The sequence below is a fragment of the Panthera leo genome, chromosome B2, assembly GCF_018350215.1.
Source record: "Panthera leo isolate Ple1 chromosome B2, P.leo_Ple1_pat1.1, whole genome shotgun sequence".
Lineage (NCBI taxonomy): Eukaryota > Metazoa > Chordata > Mammalia > Carnivora > Felidae > Panthera > Panthera leo.
The window spans coordinates 89626779-89646906 of NC_056683.1; the positions used below are offsets into that span (position 1 = coordinate 89626779).

At 38.3% G+C, this 20128-nt stretch overlaps 1 long non-coding RNA gene across 10 annotated transcripts in view; it reads left to right on the forward strand.

Moving 5' to 3' along the window:
* LOC122220212 overlaps positions 1-20128 on the forward strand; it is an 84197-nt gene that overhangs the window by 30885 nt on the left and 33184 nt on the right. For 2 of the 10 annotated variants that reach the window (XR_006202726.1, XR_006202727.1), the window contains exons 3-6: positions 3827-3978; positions 10901-11266; positions 12798-12959; positions 18025-18077. This is a non-coding gene — a long non-coding RNA (uncharacterized LOC122220212). Of the gene's footprint in view, positions 1-3826; positions 3979-10900; positions 11267-12797; positions 12960-18024; positions 18952-20128 lie in introns of those variants that run through there. The other 8 variants (XR_006202729.1, XR_006202725.1, XR_006202732.1 and 5 more) reach the window with 6 other exon arrangements.

Consider the following 20128-nt stretch of genomic DNA (forward strand, 5'->3'; position numbering starts at 1 on the left):
GCCTCATTGGTGAAGCCGTTGCATCTAACATGAATGCACAATTATCTGTTCATACATCTAACATGAATGCACAATTATCTGTTGAACACCTATTATGCTAGGAAAGAAATACAGCTACCCTCTCAGGGAGTTTACAGCCTGAGGGTAAAAGGCCTAACACATCCTCAGGTTCAAAGAGATCATTATGTCCCCCTATATGGGAAAAGAAATTAGGAAATAAATGGTGAAAAGATCAGACTCCCAGAAAGGGATACCAGTTTTGCATAAAGATACTGGACAGAAGTTTAGGAAACTTGATTCAAATTCTCATAGCAAAACAACCACCTGCCTTCCCTCCTACCCGCCCCTCCGCTGGTCCTCCTCTGTGAGTTGGAGGCAGACAATGCTGAGCAACAAGTCTGATGGAAAGCTCTTTGGAACATGTTCTCTCCTCTTCCTATCTACAAGATTCATTTAGCTCACATCACTGGGCGCCTGCTGTATGCAAGTCATATAGATGTAGATGAAGGTTTTCGAACAGGCATTGAATTGGGCCACCTGGGTGGCTCAGTCAGACTTTGGCTCAGATCATGATCTCAGGGTTTATGGGTTTGAGCCCTGTGTCAGGCTCTGTGCTGACAGCTCAGAGCCTGGAGCCTGCTTTGGATTCTGTGTCTCCCTCTCTCTCTGCCCCTCCCCTGCTCTCTCTCTCTCTCTCTCTCAAAACTAAATAAACATAAAACAAATTTTAAAAATAGGCATTGAATTAAAAATGGAGCTCCTCCTTTTTTTCCTGGAGAAGACTGTCACCTACAGCAGTTATAAAACCCGAGTCTGTCTGATGTTATTCCGCCTGGTCACAACATATCATTTGTGAACATTTAGATTTGATTTTGCTTTGTGGTGCCTTACTAGGAGCATCTGTCCTGGCTACTGTGGGCACCCTCCCCTTTTGTTCTATAATCTATATCATTTAGGATTGGGGCTGATGGACATCTGTAACCAGCACATTTCATAGACTGGTGCTGTTCATAGACAGCACCTTTACTGGAACTGCAATCTGTTTTACGATAATACTTACTTTCTGGTATTTACTGATTTTAGCTTGAACACCTATTCCGGTAATTAAGCTGAAACCATGGCATGACTTGATTTAGAGAGACGGATGTTAGCTGCTTAGATCAGCACGTTCTAGGAACCTTCCATGAAATGATTTTCCTACAAACCGCCATCACTTTAAGATAGGTGGAAAACATTGTCCATAGAAACTCTCTGACATACTTCCAACATTCAGTTATTCACGGTAATGAGGATCACACAGGAAGCCCTGTAATTCCCAGTGGAACATCAAGTTAAATCCTGATGGCCTAGAAATAATGGCACTTTCTGGGTCTGTGTATCCAGGGGTCAGTTAGGCATTTGTCAGTGGTACTTTTTGCATTTTCCCAGGTTAGTAGCTGAGAGCTTAGACTGGTAGTCACCGGTCAGACAACCCAACTATCCCCAGTGGCCTACAATGTCGAGATTCTAAAGGGTACTCCAAGAACTAGCTAGAGTTCCAGCATCAAGGCAACCCAGTTCATACGCTCTGCAGAGACACACTGGCGGTCCCGCACACAACCCCGTGTGTGGCCTTCCTCTGTCCTCTGCTGTAGTCTTCCTCTGGGTGTAGAGCTGACCCACTGAGAATGGACACTCTGCTGGCGTGGAGACAGCAGCTGGGAGTGTGGAGAACGGGCCGTGCTGAGCTCATGGGGGCAGGAATGCCGCAGGTGAGGAAAGCACGCGGGCCACTTCCCAGGGGCCAGGCTGCTGGCTGGGTCCCCACGGGAAAGTGTGGAGAAAGTATTTTCTCTTCACTTGTTCTTGCTTCTTATTTTGTGGTATCGCAAAGCACTGTCATAGCCCAGGACACGGGGGTAGAACACTTATTTAAGGATTCCTTTTTTTGTTTCCCTTTGAAAAACTATTAAAAAGGGATTGTGTCTCAGGGTGGGTTCGATGGTGGCACAGAAGTATGAAAAACTCTCAGTAGATTCCAGAAAGACACGGAATCTGGAAGTGAATAACATGCCAAGGTATTTCAAATGCGAATTGAGGAAAACACTTTTCCAAGTGAAAGCTGATGGGAAGCATTGCGCTAATCAGCGCAAATGAACAATGTGGTTTGGATCATTTATAATGAATTAGCAACGCTATCTAAATTTGCACAGGCATGTTTTCCATTGATTAGTTGATCCTGCGGTGGTTCTTGTCAGGTACGATTGACAAGGTAACAGAGGAGTTGTATGACTTGCCCAGGTCACACAGCTAAGGAGAGTGGTGAGGAGAGGTAGCTCCATATGACAGAAGTGTACTGGTGAAGAGTCAGAAGATCTGGATTGAATGTGTCCTGATTCAAATGAGCTAATTAATTTTGCAGCAGTAAGCAAGCAAATCATTTAACTTCTCAAGAAATCCCTCACTCATAAAATGAAATTTGTGATGATTAATTGCTCTCAATTGCTCTGCACTTTTATCTCCCCTCCCCAATGGAGATTAAAAAAAAATTAATCCCAGACTTGAGACTCCACCCAAGATCAATTAAATCTAAATCTTTCATGTGCTGGGCCCTTAAGCATTGTTTGTTTGTTTGCTGGTTTGTTTGTGTTCAAGCTGCCCAGCACTGAGGGCTCCTGAACTGAATGATTTCTGAGGTGACTTCCATCTTTTACATTCAACGTTAATCTATTCCCCAAGCCTGGATACTTTGAGGTCCATTGCATCAGCGTCCACAGTGTGAAAATTTGGCAAGAGGCTAAATGGGTTTGTTTGCAAAACTGGGACAGAAGTGCATGGATGCCAATGTCCATCCTGTGCTATGTCCTCAAACAGCTGAAAGGCTCCTGCAAATATCAGTCCCATGTAAAGTAAGAACTCATTTGTGTAAGAGGAAAACAGCAAATTTTTGTTGAAAAGTAGTATCAGTTTAAGGAAAAGTCAAAACAGAGAAGGAGACAACTGTCACTTCTTTAGTTATAAGAATTAAAAATGTGTTGGCAAGAATGACGGTCTATAACAAGAACTAGAACTTAATGGTTCGTCTCATTGAAGGAAGACATATCAATGCTAACATCCCTATGAATACTTGTTCTTTCTGCAAGAAGCTAATAGTAATTTCAAGCATGTATACATTTGATTTATAATTTATTGAAGATGCTATAAACCCAAGGAATATTTCGATTGTTGTACTTTTCCTCAGCAACCCAATTTTAACCGCCTGGCATTATTTGTTAGGCATCATCTAGCCAACTTTCTGAACAGAAGGATATGCCATGTAATGGGGAATCCCCGTTGTGTTTTAAAGGTAACACAAGACTTGTTGATCAGAAAGCAGTTTCTTTTTGTGCTATGGGTTTACCATAGGGTCATGACACAGACACTAGTAAATGTGCTTTAAGCATGAAAAAAAAGCAGTGTTTTTTGGAATATTATTTCCATGGAGGAGAAAGAGATTTTCTGAATAACCGTAGGAAAGACTCGAATAAATTTACACAGGTTACTCAATCTGTAATACACTAATTGGCCTGGACCTCTCCAAAGATGAGAATGCAGCTCAACATTTTCCAGAGTCTTCTACCTCAGAGCCACTTTTTGTGGAGCATCCTGTGGGTTAGCGATACTTACAACAACTTTGACAAATGATGGACTAGAAATAAAAAGATGGACCAGTCATAATACATTGGATTTTGCCATTACAAAGCATCTCTGTTGAATTTTTATATTAAATTTTTGCTTAAGATAACAAAGATTAGAGCAGAATAAGTATTTCTGTCTCTACTTCCAATGCATTGAATGTCTTCCACAGAAACTCTCAGAGGTGATAACCCTAAACACCTACTTAACAACCAAGTTGTCACGAAGATAGTACAAATCAAGAAGAAAAAAAAAAAGAGCACAGTTTCAGAGGGAATATTGGATGCAATTAAAGTTATTGGTGATTCACTTACCATGGGGCAGGTAAGTCAGCCTCTTGTCAGTTAAAGTCAGAAATAATGTGCCATTAGAAGATTGAAGGAACCCCCAAACACTTGCTTAATTTAGGTAATGATGATTATCTATTCAAAGAATGCTCTGTATTTATACTTAGCTATAAAACTGTTTTAGGTGGTGAAAAATATAATTGCAAAACTAAATCGAAACTCAATTTGACTTTTATAACATTACCAGTTTAATTAACAAATACATAAGTGATGAAATTATAGGAAGCATATTTTAAATTAAGATTGCTAACCTAAATGTTTGAGATATAAACACAATTTATGCTTGTTCAGAATTGGCAGGAAGTGTTTGGAATTGAACTGTGTTCTTGCATGAAGCTTCCTGCCTCGTGGTAAACACAGAGTTCTTTCCTGGGGTTAGGAATAACAAGAATGAGTGAAATCTTCAGATAATTCAAGAGTTTAATTTTAGTTCACAGTTCCAATTTCCTCCTCTAGTAAATCACATCACTGCTGCTAAAAGTAGGAAACACGACTAATTTTAGTTTTGTTATTTTTCCTACTCCTATTCACACATTAATAAGCAATGAAAGTGCATAAAGCAGGGCACAGGGGAGAGAGGTTTTTTTTTTTTTTAAGACAAAACAACATCGGGGGAAAATATCTACTGATTAGGCAATGGTTCCCTAAATTAATCAAGGGTGTGTCAGCAAAATTAGAAATCAAAATAATGCTGAAGACCAAATGCCCTTTTTATTTTTATATTTTTAAAAAATTTTTAATGTTTATTTTATTTTTTGAGAGAAAGAGACAGAGCATGAGTGGGGGAGGGGCAGAGAGAGAGGGAGACACAGAATCCGAAACAGGCTCCAGGCTCTGAGCTGTCAGCACAGAGCTGTCAGCACAGAGCCTGACACGGGGCTCGAACTCACATACCATGAGATCATGACCTGAGCTGAAGGCGGCCGCTTCACTGACTGAGCCTCAACAGGTGCCCCAAATGGCCTTTTTTAATGGTATTATTGAAATGTCTGCTGAAAGAACACCCATTTTTTATTTACAGGCTAGGACTGTTTGGAAAACACACTACTTAAAGTAAGCGAATCAACCAGTTTATAGGGTGTTAGGAACAATATTCTATGGTGAGGCCGCTGGACCATTCCTTACCTTGAGTAACAAGAATCGGAGGATTCCGGGAGAGCACTCTGGGCCCAGAGTAATAATGCCAAGCACCAAGAAGGTCTGCATTGATTGTCGCTGCATAGATGAAAGGGCGACCAAATGAAAAAGTTATGGAAAGAAGGATGTCACCTTTAATGTTAGCCTTGTTATTATTTTATGCCTGATTTCTTAATTTGTGAACTTCCAAAAACTTCATTCCCTCTAGAATTAGGATTTTTCTTCTTTACCCTCTATTTTATCTTACCCCTGCTCCCTACTGATGAATTCCCCTGATCCAACTTGTTTCCCAACTACCTGGTTTCCAAGTTCGGCCTACTCTTGGATTCTCTGTTGCCTTCCTTCTTCTACCATCCTCTGTCCACCACACGGAGAGCCAATCAACTCCACAGTCACTGATTTCTTGGACACCCATCTATTATTCCATTCAATTCTTCCCTGCAGGATGTGGCCCCAGAGTCCATCTGCCCCACCACTCTGGAGTTAAGCACATGAAGGGGTCCTGTTCCCAGGTGTGACTATGACTATGAATCTGTTTAAACAAGTAGATATTTTAAAATAAATACTAACTCATTATTCCTCTCTGCCAGCCCCAATACCATCAGCAAAACAAGTTTGTGGGCATATTCATAGTCCATGAGAAAACTCTCCACATACACCCGGGCCATATGACCACCGGAGGAGTTCTATGTGTTTGCAGGTTCCCAGAGGTTCTAGCTCAAGATATCTGGTGGGAGGATGCGCAGTCAGGCTCAGGAACTCCAGGGTTCTGTGTCATATTCTTCACATGGAATTGGCTTCCGAACACCCAGCTGTGATTCATCTGACTGAAGCAGCTTGGATCGTAGAGCTGCAGTTTCTATTATCTTTTACTTCAGTTGTTCTATTACATCTTAGACTTTTGGAAGATTTAAAAAAAAAAAAAAAGGAATCTCACTTTCAGATGTAAAATGGTGCAAGTGCTGTGGAAAATAGTATGGCAGTCACTCAAAAAATTAAAAATAGAATTAAAAACGGCATATGATCTAGAAATTCCACTTCCAGGTATATATTCAAAAGAATTGCAAGCAGGGTCATAAAGAGGTATTTGTAAACCTATGTTCATAGCAGCACTACTCATAATGGCCCAAAGATAGAAGCAATCCAAGTGTCCATCCATGGATGGATGGATAAATAATATGTGACATAAACCCACAATAGAATATTATTCAGCCTCGGGGACCCTGGGTGGTTCAGTTGGTTAAGCGTCTGACTCTTGGTCTCAGCTCAGGTCTTGATCCTCAGGGTCATGAGTTCAATCCCTACATTGGGCTCCACACTGGGCATGGAGCCTACTTAAAAATATAAAATTAAAAAAACAATATTATTCAGCCTTAAAAAGGAAGGAATTCTGACACATGCTACAAGACGAATGAAACTTGAAAACGTTATGCTAAGTGAAATTAGCCAATCACAAAAAGACAAATAATGTATGATTTCATTTACATGAAGTACCTAGAGTAGACAAATTCACCGAGACAGCAAGTGGGATGGTTGTTTTCATGGCCTGAAGGAACAGGGGACTGGAGAGTTACTGTTTAACGGGTAGAGTTTCAGTTTTGCAAAATGAAGAGTTCTGGAGATTGATGGTGATGACGGTAACACAACAATACAAATGTATTTAATACTACGCTTAAAAATGGTCAAGATAGTACATTTATGTTATTTTGTTTTATTGTGTATTTTACTGCAATTAAAACATTTTTACTTATTTATTTTTTATCTTTTAATATTTATTTATTTTTGAGAGAGATAATGCAAGCAGGGGAGGGGCAGAGAGAGGGGGAGACAGAAGATCCAAAGCAGGCTTTGCACTGACGGCAGCAAGCCCGACGTGGGGCCCGAACTCATGAACCGTGAGATCATGACTTGAGGTGGAGTCGGACACTCAACCGAGTGAGCCAGCCAAGCACCCACATGAAACATTTTTTAAAAAGATACTGCCTGCTGAAAAATTTTTAAAAATAAGACACAAAGGAAAAAAAAATCCCTTTTTCTTAAGCCTTGGTTCCTAATTCCAAGATACAGTGCAGCTACGAGTGCAGATTACAAAGTCAAAATGAACTTTCTAAGCTAAGAAACTATATTGTTGTCACATTTTGCTCAAATAGTATGACATTCAATTGAGGCTCCACCATATTTAAGTGTATCAAGTGCTGTTGGGGGTGGGGGGAGGCAAGTATACAACTGTATAGGAGAGAATCTCAGGCATGGAAAAATCTGAAGTCTACTTGAAGGGATAAAATACATACACCAGTAACTACACTGTGGACTTGGATGCCATGTGAGAGAGAAAATTAAGTGTCATGGGAAAGCACAGTCAATGTGAGGAATAATAGATGGAGTTGGTGACAGTTGATTTGAGTTTTGAAGGCTGGGGAGATATTGACAGGCAGAGATGTGGGGTGGTCTTTCCAACTAGAAGGAGCAGTAAATAGAAAAGCATGAGCATCATTGCAAGAACAGGGAACTGGAGGTAGGCAGATACAGTGGGTTGAATCCACTTTAGACCTAATTTGAGGCAATAAGAAACCATTAAAGGTTTTTGAGTTAGAATAATCACAAAAAAACCCAGCTCTTTTAAAGATTCTAAAGATGTAATCTGCACTGTTTATCTTAGAACGGATTTGAGAATGCAGGTAGGATATCAGCCAGAAAACTATTACAGAGGCATGTAAAAATTAATGACCACTTGGAACACAGAAGTGGCAACAGAAATCAAAATAAGGGGAGGGGATGAGCTGTTGTGAGAGATACCACAGACAACAGGGTAGGATGGAGAGAGCACTAAATTGGGAGTCAGGGGTCCAGGTGGTAATCTGGTTTTTACTAGCCCCTTCTTTGTGTAAGCTTGGAAGGTCACTTAACATGTCAGAGCTTCAGTTTTCTCATGTTTAAAAAAATTTTTAAGTGTTTATTTATTTTTGTGAGAAAAATAGCATGCAAGCACGAGCAGGGGAGGGAGAGAGAGAGAGAGAGAGAGAGAGAGAGAGAGAGAGAGAGAATCTTAAGCAGGCTCCACGCCCAGCACAGAGCCCCTGACACGGGGCTCAATCTTGGGCTGTGAGATCATGACCTGAGCCGATATCAAAAGTCAGCTGCTTCACTGACTGAGCCCCCCAGGTGCCCCCCAGTTTTCTCATCTATAAAATTTGGGAGTTAGGATAATTTCAATGGTTGCTTCCAGCACCAAATGTCCAGGATCTAAACTGAAGTTATAGTTTGGTGGAGTCATCACAGGAGGAGTGGTGATTGCAGCCTGGATGTCAAGAAAATCACCAGGGAGGAGAGAGTCAAGGAGGAGATAGCAATCGTGAAAGCCCTATCTCCCTTCCCTGGGTCCAGTAAATAAGACTATATCTCAGCCCAATCCTGCTGACAAAGGGAAACGACAGATGAAAGTATAAGAAGAAAACAAAGAGAACCGGCATTTGGAATAGGGAGTCTCACGTGTGACCCTGTCTAACACTCAAGTTACATTTTTTCTCCCACGGGAAGTTAATGAAGCTAAATTGGACTTGACCGGATTTATTTTTTGTCTCTCCAGAAGGTCTGCTTCCCGTGATGCCTCTGTGTCCATGCCACAGTTGTGAGGCAAACTGGACCCGTTGTTGGTCTGGCAGGAGAGAGCACCAGGGAGGAGAACAGCTGAGCTAGCAAGGGCGCGTGTCTGTGTTTTATGGTCATGTTCCTCCTGGCTTGAACGATGGCACCACCGTCATTCTGGCAGGCCTGGCAGCAGGTGCAGGACCATTGTTTGTGTTGCCCAGATCTACAAGGGTACAAGCTAGGCCAGGGAAATGGCAGCTGTTCAGTTGAGCAGGGCAATGGTAAGGGATTGTTTCTAGATGGCTTCGCAGCTGACATCAGACACAAATCATTATTGTTTATGAAGAGGCTTTCTCCTGTCATTGAGCATTCCACTGTTGGACAAAAAGATTCAAGGAAGGACCAAATGAGCACAGCATTTGGGTTGGTGCTGTTCTTACCCATAACCTAGAATTCCAAAAATGTGTAACCCCAAACCAGCTGATTTGTGTCTTGCATTGCTGCTTGGAACCTCCCCCGCCCCATTAATGAACATACTCCTCCAATGACTATAGAGGGGGTCCAACTGGCCAACACCCTTCTTTGACCCAACATATATTCTATACAGCCATTTCACCCCGATGACAGTAACACCTGACCTCATATAGTTTTTTCCACTGTTATTAAAATACTGATATGGGCCCTCTTCCTTCTCACAACTCATACCTACACGATTAAGATCTCCTATTTATTCTTGTATCAAAAAATGTTATTCTTATCAGATCTCAATAAAAAGTCTGTTTATTTCTGGTGTTCCAACATCCTTTTTGGAACATTCGTCTTAAGAGATTATGGAACTTGCAGTTTTGGTTAAAGAGGATCTACCATATAGTACATTCTATAGGAGCAGGGAATTATTTTCTGTTTAGTGCATTAATACTTGGAACAGGGCCTGGCACATTGTAGACATTAAATAATTATTTGTTGGATAAATAGAATGGATGGGTCATAATGATAACCAGGCCTTCACAGCAATCTGGTTACAGAACAAAACCTTTAGAAATTTGTTAAAATCTCTAGACTAAATATTCTATTTAGGATAGATTGTCTCACCCAGAACCAAAGTCCTCTGTCAGCACCCATAACTGTGGTAGAGTAAAAGCTTGTTTCCAAGGAAAGCACCTAGTTGATCTCCAGTGACTGGGTATTGATGATGACAATGATGTAGAAAAACCCAGGGGAGCCCAGAGAGCTTATGGTAATATCTATATGTAGAAACAATTTTGCTGGTGGTCTTGCAGAAGCAGTTGAGAATGGGGCCTGGCATACATCTGCAAATTTTGTGTCTAAATATAACAATGTTTAGATATATTCATATATGAAATAATGAACACCCAAAGAGTTCTAATGTCCATGTGTCCTAATAGTACTTAGCCATTTACTTTCTAAACTAAGCTTTATAAGATAAAAGTTATTGATAAGGTGATTCATTCTGCCAAAAAATGGTTTTTCTTGTATTGTTTTAATATTTATGTAACTTAATATTAGCCTATTGATTTAGCTTCTATTTCTTCCCAGAACCCAGAAGTCTAGATCCAAAAGGAGTATTTTCACTAGGGTGTATTTAGTAACTGACTGAAAAATAATTTCTTCCAATTTTGCTGTTAGGTAGATTAATATTCAATGTATGCATCAATTTGAAGAACAACTTAAATCTTATGTTAATTGGAAGCTATACAACCCAGAAATTACTGCAGTGGATGCAATTTCTTCAATACAATCCTTTTTTTTTTTTAATGTTTATGTATTTTTGAGAGAGAGAGAGAGAGAGAGAGAGAGAGAGAGAGACAAAGTGTGAGCAGGGGAGGGGCAGAAAGGGAGAGAGACACAGAATCCAAAGCAGGTTCCAGTGTCTGAGCTGTCATCACAGAGCCTGATGGGGGGCTCCAACCCACGATCATGACCTGAGCCTAGGTCGGACGGTTAACCGACTGAGCCACCCAGGCACCCCTTGAATACAATTTTTTTAATAGGATATACAACCACCTAAAATCTTCAGTAGAAGTATACAGTTTTCAAGAAAAAAATAACCGGTGTGTGATAAATTAGCATACCAGTCTACTCACAGACATTTCAGGCAGGATAGAGAGGATTTTAGTCTCAGAGACTAAAATATATATATTCTTTACTGTTAGGGAGAACCAAAGCACAAGGCATTGCAAACTGTAACATAACACAGACAGCAAGACAATCCAAGGAGGATCCCATTAAACGCTGGTATAATTGAAGATCACTGAAGAATCCAATGTGACTTACAGGAAAGTATATGGGGAACAAGCAGAGTTCTGCCGGGACATCTGCTCCAGGATGAGGAGGGACAACATGGAAATGAATGAAGCCAGTGCACTAGGTGGAACGTTCATGCATCTGAAAGCCAGATCTGAGGGAAAGTGTGACATGAAAGCAAACATGTGATGTCATAGAAAACAAAGAAATACTGAAAGGCATCTTGTACTACGAATGTCTTCTGTTCAGCTGAGCACCCCCTGATAAATCACGGTGTGAGTTCATCCTCATAAAACTATGTAAATCTAAGATTTAGGATGAATACTAAGATTTCCAAGAGTGATGAACATTTATTTTGCAATGGGTAAGCCTGGTATTTCTTTGGCTTGTTCTGGGTCATCAAATTGTCCTCTTAATTTTTTCTTATTTCTCTGTCTCTCTCTCTGTCTCTGTCTCTCTCACTGTGTGTGTGTGTGTGTGTGTGTGTGTGTGTGTGTGTGTGTGTGAAACTTCTAAGTTTTTATTTAAATGGTACATTTGATATTTTACCTTTCCATTACCATTTGAAAAAAGTTTCAAGATAATGTACCCAGCCTAAATGATTAACATTAATTACATCAGAAAACAATGGAAATTCAGATAGATTAAAGAATAATGTAAAAATACATACATACATACATACAAAATATAGGTGAATATTTTTGTGATCTTGGGATACAAAATTACTTCATGTAATGGGTTGAATACTGTTCTGCCAAAATTCATGTTCACAGAAACCTGTGAATGTGACTGTATTTGGAAATAAAGTCTTGGCAGATACAGTCAAATTAAGATGAGGTCATACTGGATTAATATAGGTCCTAAATTCTATATAAAAAGAGGAAAATTTGTAAAGAACATATTTGTAAAGAAACATAAAACTAAAGGTAAAAAACCAGGAACTGAGAGAAATATTTGAAACATTTATGTCAGGTACACAATTAATATCCTCAATATACAAAGAAGGCATAAAATAATCAAGCAACCATTAGAAAGTGGTGCTAAAGATCTGAATAGACAATTAATGAAAGAAAAAATGTCCAATAAATATATGAAAATATATTCCATATATCCCTAATAACTATGAAAAAAATGAGAAACCAATTTTACCTATGAAATTTGTAAATAATGGAAAAAATGTGCATAATATTGCTCTAAGTATTTTATGTATTGCTAACTCATTTATTATTTACAGTAACCCTATGAGCTAATAGGGTTATTGTTAGATAATATTATCTTCATGTTAATAAAGGAAACACTTGAACCACAAATTTAGCAAGGATATACTGAAATGACCATCCTCATATACTACAGATTGAGGGCTGATTTGACAAATTTTGTTTTAAAAACAAGCACATCTTTTTTTAAAATGTTTATTTATTTATTTTGAGAGAGAAAGAGACAGAGAAGGAGAGAGAAAACACGCACGATCAGGGGAGCAGGGAAGGGGCAGAGAGAGAGTGAGAGGGAGAGAAGCCCAAGCAGGCTCCACACTCAGCACAGAGCCTGACGTGGGGCTGGGTCTTACCATCATGTGATCGTGACCTGAGCCAAAATCAAGAGTCAGATGCTTAACTGACTGAGCTACCCAGGTGCCCCATAAACAAGCATATCTTTTGATGCAAGAATTCCCCTTGTAGGAAGCTGTCCTTAAAAAAATAAAAGATGAACAAAGTGTTAACAGATATTGTCTCTGTGTAATTAAGATGCATCTTATACTCTTTTGTATAGTCTTTATATTTTTGTTTTCTAATTTCTAACATATAGCCTGTGAAGAGCATCCCTTAGTTTGGCAGTGCACAGCTTGACAGCCCTGATGATTTTTAAAAAGCAGATGAGAATTTCCGGCTGTAGATAATTGACAATTTTCCTTGTGTTACTGAGAAATCAGAAGCGACAGATGGGAAGCTTAAGGGGGATGGAACAGAGGTAAACTTTATGATATAACATTTTGTCTTCCCTTTAAAGGAGTCATAGCCATGTGATCAAATAAAAATTATTTGATACTATTTTTATTCATCCCAAGTAAGTATCTAGTAAATATTTTTTATCAGTTTTTGGGTGGAAGAATTGAGACATACATTGTTTGCCTTACCCTAGTATTCAAAAACTGTGCTTCAAGTCAAATCTGTGGCCAGTTTCCAGCAAGAGTGTGTGCACTCAAAGCATATATTATCATACATTTCTGACTTATTTCCTTTTCTATTTTCCTTATTTCTTTTTCTAACTTATTTCCTTACTTTTGTTTCTTAATTTATTTCAAATTTATTTTGTGATACCATATTGCATGCATCTTTATAGATCTTAACTCTTTTCTTAGAATACAACACAGTATAATTAAAAATGAATTATGTTAATTCAATACTCATTAGTAAAACTGTAGAGAAAACAGAGAAACCATTTTTTAAGCATCTAGAATTTTGAAACCAGAAATAAGCAAAAACTAGTATAAATGACTTTTAGATAAATGTAAAGTGAATGTTTTAAGTGATCACCATGTAGCAAAGAAAGGTGAATTGTGTCATATTTCATGTGCCATTCTGTTGTAAACACTCTTAAAACCTGGGTCGCTGAGGTTGCCCCTTTCTTTTAATGGCTACACTTTGGAGACAGGTGATGGTATGCCGAATCTCCATGGCTAAGTGTTTGATTTATTATTAGTTTTGATTTGAGAATATTCTGTGTATGAAGTATAAAAAGGAACAAATGAAACAATGACATTTGGGAAGCAGTAAAATCTGAGGGTAAGAGTTCAGAAGAAATTAAATATGCCTTGACAGCTACTAAAAACAAATAAAAATTAAAAAGCCCAAATGCACTTAGAAAAGTTCAAAAAGTAGAGTTTCACATGTCTGAGAGGAAATAAATCATTTTGTTCAATATGGCCTACATCAGGTGGCATAGGATATCATATACAGTTTTACACTTAACGAAAGAGAAACATCAATACCTTGGCTAGAATTCAAAGGCACCCAAGGAAATCAACCAGATGATAAAAGGGTAAGAGGTTTGAGTCTATGAAGAGAGATTAGAGAAAATTAATGTGTACAGCAAAGAGTAAGAGAACAGAGGGGGTTGAGACTTTTCCTTAAAAACTTGAGAAAAAGTACCACAAATGAAAAGTTGGAGCCTCCAAGAGGGGCAAGAAGCTAACTGGGGCTGACTTATCCAGTAGGCTCAGTAGGTAGAGTGCCCAGGGCCCAAGATACTTTTAGAGGCCCACAAAAATGTTTTCACTCCTTTAAAAAAATCAGAAGAAAAATGAGTATTATAATAATAAGTATATAAAAATAGATCAAGCCCAGGTTGTGTTCATCTTTATGCCAACACATTCAGAAAACATAATTTTGAATATGCTTTTATGGAGGAAGGAGCCCACAAGGGCAAAAGTGCCTGGGCCCGTGAAAGTCAGAATGTGGCCCCGGAGCTAACCTAGCAAATTTTAGACAAAATATTGGATCAAAACAATCTCCATGGAAGCTTGTTGAGTGTTAAGCACAGATGATCTGGGGGGCTCACAAAGAGGCACCCCAAGTTGAGCATAGGAAGAAGAGGCTCACTTTCTGCATCTATGAAATTCCAATTGCATTGCCTTAATGTCTTCCCATGTGTAAAATACTCATATAATTAATGTTCACAATAATGCTATGAGGTAGGATTTGTTAGCCCTCTTTGACAGATGAGAAAATTGGAACTCAAAAGATGACATAATTCACTAATGTTATAGAGGGAGCCAGAGTCAGACCTGAAGCTCTGACGCTAAGTTCACATGGTGTCACAGCACACAAGTGGAAAATCAAACAGGTGTAATTTCCACCCACTCCATGCTACCCTTACCCCCACTCCTCATCACTCCACCAAGGCCCTTCTTAGATTCATATTCTAATGCTTATTTCATTTTGTTAATTATATCTTAGTTATGCCATAACACACACATTTGCAAGTCCAAATTCTCTTTGCTATGGTTTATTACAAGAAAAGAGGATCTTTGAGTAAGTTATTTTACTAGATGAATCTGCTTCTTTAAAAATTTTGGATCCTATTGACATGAACTTATGAGATATACAATTTTCTGAGGCTTTTCTTCTAAAAAATATATGTAATCTTGGGGAGTAGAATGGGGAAATGATGTTGGGTGATCAAAGGTCATTTTCAAAACAAAGATATCTGTTTAACACCAGATCTTCTAGATAGACCAAAACATATGTGGAAATTTATACTTTGAAATTAGAATTTTTTAGAATTTATTCTAGGAGAGAGATCTCTAGGGAGTTGATAGATATGTTTGTGGATTGTCACATTCCTTGTTATTTCTTATGGTGTCGTTATAGGCTATTGGAATTTCTGAATCAGGGAAAGTGACTTTTATTAAGAAAAATGGAGAAATTTTTATTCTACAGAATTTTTCTTAGGGAGAACATTTTATATTTATAGGGGAAAAAAACCACTTGGATGAACTTCTTAGTATGAAAGATGAGATCCTAATGGGTCAATAAATTGCCTTATAAAGCAAGTGTGTCTTGTTACCTGGAGGGCCCTTTGCCTAAATGCCATGCTGCGTTTAAGTGTACCACGTTTGGCATGGAAGATGCGGGAAGAGTTGAATGGCACTGCACAGGAGATGGGGGAGTAATCTGAAATTGTCAGAGTTTCCAGAAGGAGGGCAGAAAATTCAGCCAGGATGGTTAGAAGCGGGGGAGGGTGTCTAAGAGCTTAGAAGAAGATTTTGTATTAATTTTTTAGTTGCTTGTTACGGAGTTTGAAAAGCAAACCATTCCCTCAGAGGTTTCAATAAAGTCTATATATCTCAATAATACTTTTGAGTGGGTAGATTCTTTTCCAGGAATTCCAAAAGGTGCTGAGTTATGAATCAGGGTTGGCCTAAGGAAACCCGGAGACCGCAGGCCTGGAGGCAAGAGTTGGGGCTAAGGGCAGAAACATCTGGGTTCCATTTAAGTTTTGCTCCAAAGTCAATACCACATGCTGGGAAAAGCAAAAGCATCTATATCCCTGCCCAGCACTGAATATAGAAAGAAATTAGTGTTTCTGACAGGAAAATTGCTTAAAAGGTCAGGATACCTCTTACTGTAACGATCTAGGAACAAAAAACCAAAATATACTATAGATATTTATTTTCCATTAGTGTTTTTATTTTAATCATTAACGTTACAATCATAGAAATCCTGTTGTTATCACTTCCCTTTTTTTCTACTGCCAAGATTTTTGCTGCAAGAAGTTTAATTCAAATCAATGTTGTTGATCAATACTGATTTTCACCAGTGACCCTTATTGCCATAATAATAATAATAAAGATGAGAAGTATCATTTTGATATTAATCTTTTGGGGGAATAACTACTTTGAAATACCAATGAAATACCAATATGACTGGGACAGACGATGTAATGATTTTCCTCTAAGTGACTAAGTTACATTCCTTGTTGTGGTGCACACATGTTTTCCACACTCGCTTCCATTACTTAGCAGTGAACTTAAAAAAAATAATAAATTGCTGTTGGTTGAGCAACCCAATCTGTGGTGCTTTGTTACGACAGCCTAGCAAACTAATACTGTTTCATATTTAGAACACTTAAATATGCCCAGATAAATGGTTGGATTTTCTGAAATTGAAATATCATTGACATACAACATCATATTAGTTTCAGGTGTATAACATGTTGATTTGACAATTTTATACATTACTCAATGACCACCACAGTAAGTGTTCTTTCTATATGAACTGTTTTGCAGTATCAAAGTTGTTTATTTAGTCTTCTATGTTTTCCTTAGAAACTCAGCAGATTGTGTGGGGAGTGTGTGAAGACCACTCTGAATAGGTTTATGCAGGCAACGTAAACAATTCATAGAGACATATAATCATAGTAATCCATGCGTCCCTGGTCTCTTCTTTGTCCTCATGTTGCTGGTCTTTATGAGAATTACTTTAGATTTTCACTCCCTTCATTTCACAAAGCAGCCAAGAAGATGGTTGGGTTTTAGCATGTAATCTCTGAAGCTTTGTTTGCTTTCCTACAATGACCTGGAACCATTGGGTCACATCTAATTAATATGTTGTTGGCAGAACACGCTAAACAGAAGTTGTCAAAACTAAATGATTAGAGGTTTAGATTCAGGGTTGAATTACATGTGTTACTTCCAAGAATTACTGTAAGTTATATGTGACTACTTCAAGCTTACAAGGTCTAAGGCTGTTAAACACCCCCTAACCAACACACACACCTCATTAATGGATTTTTTTTTTTTAATTTTTTTTTTTTTAATGTTTACTTATTTTTGAGACAGAGAGAGACAGAGCATGAACGGGGGAGGGGCAGAGAGAGAGGGAGACACAGAATCGGAAGCATGCTCCAGGCTCTGAGCCATCAGCCCAGAGCCCGACGCGGGGCTCGAACTCATGGACCGTGAGATCGTGACCTGAGCTGAAGTCGGACGCTCAACCGACCGAGCCACCCAGGCGCCCCCTCATTAATGGATTTTTAAAAACAATCATAGAATATGTTGCCAGCAAGCATTTTTAAGTGGAATTTCTTTTAATCTTTTCAAGTAACAAATATTTGATATTTCATAAACTTAACACCCCTTCCCTTAAAAACCAAGAGAGGTGTGAGTTGAAATATTTTTTCCTAATAATTTTGACCCAAAAGTTTTGATAAGCAGAGTGAACTTTGGGGCCTATAGTTTTCAAATTGACTGTCGACATTAATGAAGCTCACTGCATTAGCTGGGCTTTTTCACTTATCCAATGTAAACATACTCCTAGCCCAGTATCTTTGCAAATTTTACACTATATTTGCCAACCCTAAAATCTCTGCAAACATTGGACAGGATCACCTCTTGCTACCTGGTAACAATGTTTATAAATGTATTTATTCTGATAAGATGGCCAAGTACATTTAAAAAATATTTCTTAAAAGGGATTTCAGGATTTTTTTTTTTGCAACCTTAAATCTTCATTCCTTGTTCTTCATTCCATAGATGCTGCCAATGGCCAGATTTGTGCAAGAATGATGAAGAGAGGATCTGAGTCTGTTAGTCATACAATTTTTTATTGTCAAGGTTCATTTCTTTAGAATACTTTCATAAGATACATGAATGTAACTGACACAAAAGTGTTTTTTTAAAATCATTAACTTTCTGATTCACATATGACTTTCATAGCTCAATGCGATCATTTTATTTTCACATTCTTCTCTGCCCACTACCTGGGGAGATTCTAAATTCCTTCCATTTACTTAAGGCTTATTTGAAGCAATTTTGCTCTTGACTCTATGGTGCTGGCTCCTTCTGACTCTGATCCATTCAGGAGTGCAGCTGATCTGGACTCTGTTCTAAAACAATCCCATAAGATTTTGCCAGTAGCTGAAATCCAGTTCTTCCACTTGCCTTATCCTTGACCTTTACCTATTTGGAGATCTGAAGCTGGAGGCCAGTCCCATGTGACTTCTGAGTTGTTCCTCAACCATGTTCTTGTGAGCAATGCTTGAATCCAGACCTCTTCCCCACATACGGTGGGGGCCCCACTCTCCTGCCAATGTGATTGGCCATGTGGAACGCAGTCTTGTTCCTGCTCCCTTAACATAGTCACTGATGAAGCCCTTGGTGACTGACTGAGGTGATCCAGTTTGATATTCTGCTGTGAGCTAAGTGCTGCAGAGTATATATCCTTCCTTTGATTCAGATAAGATCCTTCCTTAATCCAGAATCCAGTCATTTGATTCTTCCTCTATTTTTACTGGTGGTGAAACAAACAAATAAAAAAAGGTCCTCTGGTATGCAGTTCAAAGGCTTTGAAGTGGTGAAAGGGATATATTTGGCGTTGTGAAATTCTGAATTATAAAAAAAGAAATACAAGTGAAAAAACTGCAAAATATGTTTTGCATATAATGTATTTTGTGATAAATATCAACAACTTTTAGTAACTTGGAAATTCCCAATAAATGACCATCGCAGATGGTTCTATAATTTGGTTGGTTCACTTTTATCAGGGTCCAAGTTGGTAGCTAACCTGGTTATTAATTTTAACTTTGCTACCATGTGCATGTGTATTTATATATTTTTTTAAAAAATTAAGGACTACATGACTATAACTTTCATATTAATATGCAATATTATTAAAAGTCAAAAAATCAAACTCAGAAGCAATCAGGCAGTAATTCTACCTAACATAAAACAATGGTTTTGATAATTATTATAAACTATCCCTCCTGAATTAAACTGTAGATGTTCACAGGAGACTACTGACGAGATTTATTGAAGCAGATAATTCCATTATATTAGTATAGAAATAGGAAGCTGGAAAAGGGGACAAAAGTGTCAATCAGTATGTGTGCATGGAGACATTGCAGAATTTTTGCATGTATTTTTGCCCAGTAATAGATTTTGAAGGTTATTTATAAATCTGAAGGTGTTTTTCTTTTAAATTCCTTTATTTGCAAAAGAGAAATGATGTAAATTGTTTCACATCATAAAATAGTACATCATATTTTTCTTTAAAATAGAATCCCTTGATTATAAGAAATTGTAAAAAAAACACAAACACCTCCAATTATCTATCTGGTGCTGATTCCCAACTTGGCCTTCCCTTACTTTTTTGGTTTCTCTCTTCTGAATATATTCTAGTTTGTTTTTGTCTCAAACTATGGTACTCACAACCTAACCCAATTCTCCAGGTGCAAATTGGCAACTACAGAGAAGAAAGCAACTGTCTTCTTTCTTTTTTCTTTCATTTATTCTTTTTTTGCATCTTTCCTTTCTACCTTCTTTCCTTCCTTTCTTCCTTTGGCAAATACTGAGAGTATAATCTATATCTGGCACTGTATTAGGTGCTGGAGATAAAAATGAGCAAAAAAAATCATGGCCACTACTTTCATAGAGCTTATAATCTAGTGAAGGATACAGAGAAGAACAAATAATCTGACAAATAAATGTACTATTGCATCTGTGATAAGTCCTAAGAAAAGGTATACAGTCTTATGAAAACCTGTAGTTGGAGGATTTGAGCTAATCAGGGAGCTCAAAGAGACTTCTCTTGAGCAGGATGCTGAAAGAAGGATAGAGCTAATAGGGTGATGAGAAGACA